Genomic DNA, 5,784 nt, shown 5'->3' with positions numbered 1-5,784 from the left:
ATGAAACATATAAAAGTTAGGATGGAAGCATCACTGAGTAGTGATGAAGCATTAAAAATTTAGCAATGATGCATCTAAGGTACATAGAGGTTAAGAAAGCATTGCAGGTGATTATTTGAAACAACAAATACAAGGATGGAACCATCGGGAGAACATTTGAATCATCACAAGAGATTATTCACAGGAGAATGTGTATCCTTAACATTGAGGGATAGAAGGCGTGTAGATGTGAGTAGTTGAAGCTCTAACTAAACAGTATGGGTGCTAAAATTAGTGATCTACAAACCAATTTCATCGAAATGCATACAAGTATACTGGCAAAAAAAAATCAAACGCATGCATAAATACACCAAGTGGATACATAGGACCATCTTGGCATTTTGAAACAATAATAAGGTAGAGCAGAAGCATATAATTACATGCAATAGCAAATAGTAGACAATCTTGCATATCAGTAATTGTGCTAGCAAAATGTGGAAGCTTTAAGTCACATAAATCAAGAAGCATGGTTCTAGCAGTGCCCCACTCCAATTGTACATAAAAAGCACAACAGATATAGGAGACCTAGGAAACATGGATGCCGAAGCAAAAAAAAAAAGTTTTGCTATCGCAACTTAATTAAATGAGACATATTTGAAGCATCCAGCTAAGAAACGGAAAATGTATAGCGTGCTTGCTTTCCATGATCTGGGTCCAGAAACTACAACTTTACCATCCAATCTTTCTTTTTTTTTCCCTTTTTTGAGGGGGAAACCGGAGGCCAAAGGCCTCGATCCTTCAATTAATTAAGCAGAAGATAATTTCCAGAAAACTCGGCAAAAAACAAATTGGGGTTATTTGAGTTAGAGGATTAAAAGGTGTGCAGCATGATATCATTTCGTGATCTACGAAATATTTCATCCAAATTGATTGATTTTTTCTGTTAATTTACACACACTGAAACGAGGTAAAACATGATAAGAACACATCTATTATGGTAAAGTACAACCGATCAGTAGCAATACTCTACTTCAAAACAAGAACAAAAATGACCAACTGCTTGCATTTTACAAATCCGAACATGGAAATTAACTAGAAAAGAGGAGCATCCAAAGTTTGGAGCTTGCCGCCGCTGCCGTGAAGGGTCGATCGACGCAGGATACGATCTGCACCACCAAGCTCCTGCGGGTTGGTGAGCTCCTCCTCTGGCCGGTGAACCTGTCGCCCCCCTCCCTACCCCCCTACTGATGCGACGGTGCTGCTGCGTGGTTGAACACGGTGTACATCGCGCGGTGGAGCTTGATCTGTGGTTCATCGGGGTGGAGACCTGGTCTCATATAATTTTTTTCCAAAGGAAGGACAGCGGGACGGCGGCGTGGATCAGGAGACTGATTGACTGAATCCTGGAGGGATATAGTAGGAATGAGGTGCTGGAAACTCTCGGCCGTGAGATGGAGGAAGAGATCGGTCTGACGATATGGAAACCGTCTCTGACTGGGAGAGTTTCCCGAAAGATTGAGGGTTACGAAAGATTGATCTATATATGTACCTGATCAGGAGGTTCTCGACCTATCTCCTAGACTATGTCCGATCCGATGGGGTGCACCACGCCCACGCCCACACCCAGCCCGTGGGCAGGTCTGCCGCCGGATCTGCTCCTCGAGGTCTCCAGCCGCTTGCAGCACGCCGCCGATCTCGTCCGCTTTCACGCCGTCTGCAGGTCCTGGCGCGAAGCGGCAGCCCTACTACACTCCCGCCCCACGTGCCTGCCGTGGGTTCTGACTACGCGCACCGGCCAAATGTTGCACTCCATTGTCGACTCCCGTCGCTCCCCTGAGGCATCAAGCCACGACGACATCGTTCTGGTGGAGCCACCGGAGGTACCACCTTCACATATCAAGCAAGAACTGGGTGGCCAGCGCGGACGGCACTGGCGCCAGCTGGCTCTTTGTAGCCTGTCCCGACCCGAGGCTCATCAACATTCGTACCGGAGCAGCCACCCACCTACCTCCCTTACCAGACGAGATAAGGACGTCCATGAAGAAGGTGCGCGGCGTTGTCTACGGCGATGGCACTGTTTTTCTATACCGGGCTCTGCCCTACATTTCGTGCAATGTGATATTTACAGCGGCGATCCTGCATCCCAAAGATCTGTCATGGACGGTCCTGATGAAGAGATTAGAATTATCAGGGAGACACTATGCCATGTATCATGATGGCAAGCTCCTAGTGTTCGCCGGCGATTCTCTTGGGTCTGTCCTGACAATGATGAAATTTGAAGCCAATTACAGTGATAACGGCAGTAGCCTCGAGTGGACATGGGATATAAAAAGTAATATAGGTTGTTCTCATGCATGCAGTTACATCGTAGAGTCACATGGCGAGCTATTGTTGGCATCCGTCCTGGTGAGAACCCATTGTTATCATCGCTACACGTGCTGCGACCTGGCGAGCATGATGTGGCGGAGGATCCGCGTGATGCAGAAGGAGCCAAGTAGTGGGAAGATACAATGGGTCGAGAGAGACAGTCGAGACTTAAGTGACCACATGTTGTTCCTTGGATCTCCTACCAGCTTCGCTACGAAACTGGACCAAGGTGACGGGTGTGCCTACTTTGTCTTTTGGGACGGCGTGTTTAAATACAACTTTGTCAAGAGCAAGGCCAAATTCGTAAGGCGGCTGCGTCTTTCACACTTCGATGAAGTGTGCATGTGGCTTCGCCCATGCCCATCATTTACTCCAATCCAAAAAATTGAGGAAATGATCGATGCTCCAAGCAAGACAAAAAATATTAGCGAATTAAGCATAGCTTAGATGGTTAGATTCTTTGTGGTGGAATCAACTTGTCCGAGTTTAAGTCCTAAATTTGGAACATGTGCTTGTATATTTTTCGGATTTATTTCAGGTTCTATGACGCTATTGTTTCAGTGATATGGTGTGCCCATCAACTATAATGTGTTTGTGGCGACTTTGTCAACCTCAAGATCAACCGGCTCAGTCTCTTGGAGATGCTCATTGAGGTAGTGAGTGCATATGCATATTCATAGGAGTGAGTGTGCGTGTGTGTGCGTATGCATTTCTATTAGCTTTCTCTTTTTTCCGAAAAAGATCAATTTCCTAAGTTGAAGCGACAAATTGCTTTTTGGAAAAGATAATGGTGTTCAATCCAGAATTGTCTATTTTGTTTTCTAGTTGAAAGAAAATATTAGCACGTTAGTTTCTAGGCTCCCTCAGAATAGAGCCTGGGAGAGCTCGAGCTCCCTGACATGACGAGACATAAATATGTAAACATGGCAACAAGCTATAAGCAAAGTGGTACAACCATGTTTTACTAAACAAACCAACATAGTCTCACACACATAAATAATATGGTAGCCATACACGACAATATAGAGTACTACTGGATAAAATTTAAAAGTTGTCGCAAGCTCGATGAGAAAGCAAACAAAGAAGAAAGCTTGTAAAAAAGTACTCACAGAAAAAGAACGTGCACAACCTAATAGAACATACTTATCCCCCGTTGACACCAAGATGCTAGAAAGGGAAAAGAAGCAAGTTGGAGGCAGTGAAGTGGCATCATCAAAAGCTCATAAGGTTACATTTCTTCCCGCAAAAAAAAATGCAAAGGATTTATGTCTCCGCACCTCGCCTTCTCAGCATACGGTGCCCATAGATCTTGTTTTAATCAGGGAAAAATCCAATCATCTCTGCACATCATACACATAGATCTGGTTTTAGCTAAAACAAAATGAAACGATCAATTGTTCAACAAAGTAGAAATTATGCTTCCAAATGTTAAATTGTATGGATATATGGTGTTGTGTGAATCGTATATTCTAGAGAGTTCCAGGGATAGCCCGTGTGTGATGTTGTTGTACTCCCATGAGAATGTTAAGATCGAGGCTTATCTTTTGACATACGTGAGGGTCAATCTGACTTACCAGCCAAATATCACATAATCTGGTGATTGCCTTCACTCATATGTAACTAGCTAATTCCCCGCGCGTTGCTGCGGAACATTTGCTCAACCAATTGAAGAGAAGCACATAGAGCAAAACAATGTAAAATTTTGACAAACAGCAATAAACAATTGTATGGGCCATTCACTATTTTTATCTTTTGCACCTAAAATCCTAACATGTTTGTCCTAAAAATCACATTATCCAATTAAAAGTTGTCTGGGATTACTACCGACCGATTAATATGTAGTAATATGGTTGTCCCAATAAATATTAGAATGTTCGAACCTTCCTAGCTTGCGTTTCTGAAAATTGAAGCAAATATGTGCATTTTGCTAAAAGAGGTTGGTTGAGATAATAATGTGTATAAAAAATTGAAAATTTGACTAACCTTGAAGATTAATAGTTATGAAAATACTGCATTATGGAAGCAAGTGGAAACTGTTACTCATCATATGACCATATTTCCCATTTGTAATTATTCCCAACCATGGCGACAAATACAATGTTCCTTCCTGCAAGAAGTTCTCCTTTTAGATTACCGAAATATGAAGATTAGTGAAAAGCTAAAAGAAGATCTTAAGTGCAGCAACCGAATATGCATGAATCAAGAATAAAAAGGATCCACTGACTTGAATGATACACCGAGCATGGCAAAAGAAATCAATGGGAGGAAAGCACTAATGCAAAAGAACACCTATGTGGCATGAACATGCACACCTAGTAATTAACGTACCCACTTCCAATCTAACTACACGCATCTGACTGAAATCAAATTAATAGGTAGGTTAAGAACAATCCAAAGGAATAGAGAAAATCACTATGACAATATAGGAAGGATGAGTGGCAGAGGTTAAAGGACAGTGAACATCTTTGTCTACAGTACAATACCTTATGATCACAGTGTCAATCAACAGAGAAATCCTTCAGGAAGTTTTCAATGTGAATTCCATTCAAGGGATCCTGAATCCTGATATGCTAGTACTTTGTTGCCATTGTGTCGCGGACACAAACGTAGGGCTGAAGAGGGAAGGCCCGTCCGGCACGGCCGCACGGCCACACCCTATTCAATGATCAACGCTATACGAAGCAGTTTTCGTGAACATCCATGCCACGGCCGAGACCTTGGCCGGCTGGTCGGCCTCTCCACCTACTCGTCCCCCAGACTGAAAAGGAAGCCATCACATGACTCTTGTACATATCCCACCGGATACAGAGAGGAGTGGAAGACCAAGGTGAAAGCTGCCAAGGTAAAAGATGGAAACGCAAGCAGGACGTGGGAATAACATTAGAAGGTTGGCTTCCTTTTGTTTTAGATGAAACGATTGGGCTTCTTTTTTTCATATGAGTAATAATTTGTTGATGAGGCGTCTGGGCTTCGGTGTGCACTATAAAAGACACACCGGAATCTAGGAGTATTTCTTGGGAGCAACTAATTAACGAGCGCTCCTTTGGGAGCATCGCAACGATCAGCGCCACTTGGCGCGCTCATAGCCATTCGCCACGTGTCGCGATCTGGGCGCTTCCTCCGGATTTTGTTTTTTATTTATTTTTACGCACGCGTTTTCGGCTTTTTAAAAGGTTTTTTTTTGTTTTTTTGACGTTTTGGTTTTCTACCGGTCCTCCCTAGCTTTTCGACCAAATTTTTTTTTAAAAACATAAAGTTTTTGCGCAAAAAAATGCATTTTTTTCGCGAGAGGCACGGTTTTGCTTCCGCCAGAGGCACGGTTGTGCTTTCGCGAGAGGCACGGTTTTGCTTCCGCCAGAGGCACGGTTGTGCTTTCGCGAGAGGCACGGGCGTGCCTCTTTCGGGAAGGGAAAAAAACTCGTTTTCTATTTTTTTTTC

This window comes from Triticum dicoccoides, chromosome 6B (genome assembly GCF_002162155.2).
Source record: "Triticum dicoccoides isolate Atlit2015 ecotype Zavitan chromosome 6B, WEW_v2.0, whole genome shotgun sequence".
NCBI lineage: Eukaryota > Viridiplantae > Streptophyta > Magnoliopsida > Poales > Poaceae > Triticum > Triticum dicoccoides.
The sequence above is the reverse complement of the archived record's forward strand: the minus strand, read 5'-3'. Positions refer to the sequence as shown.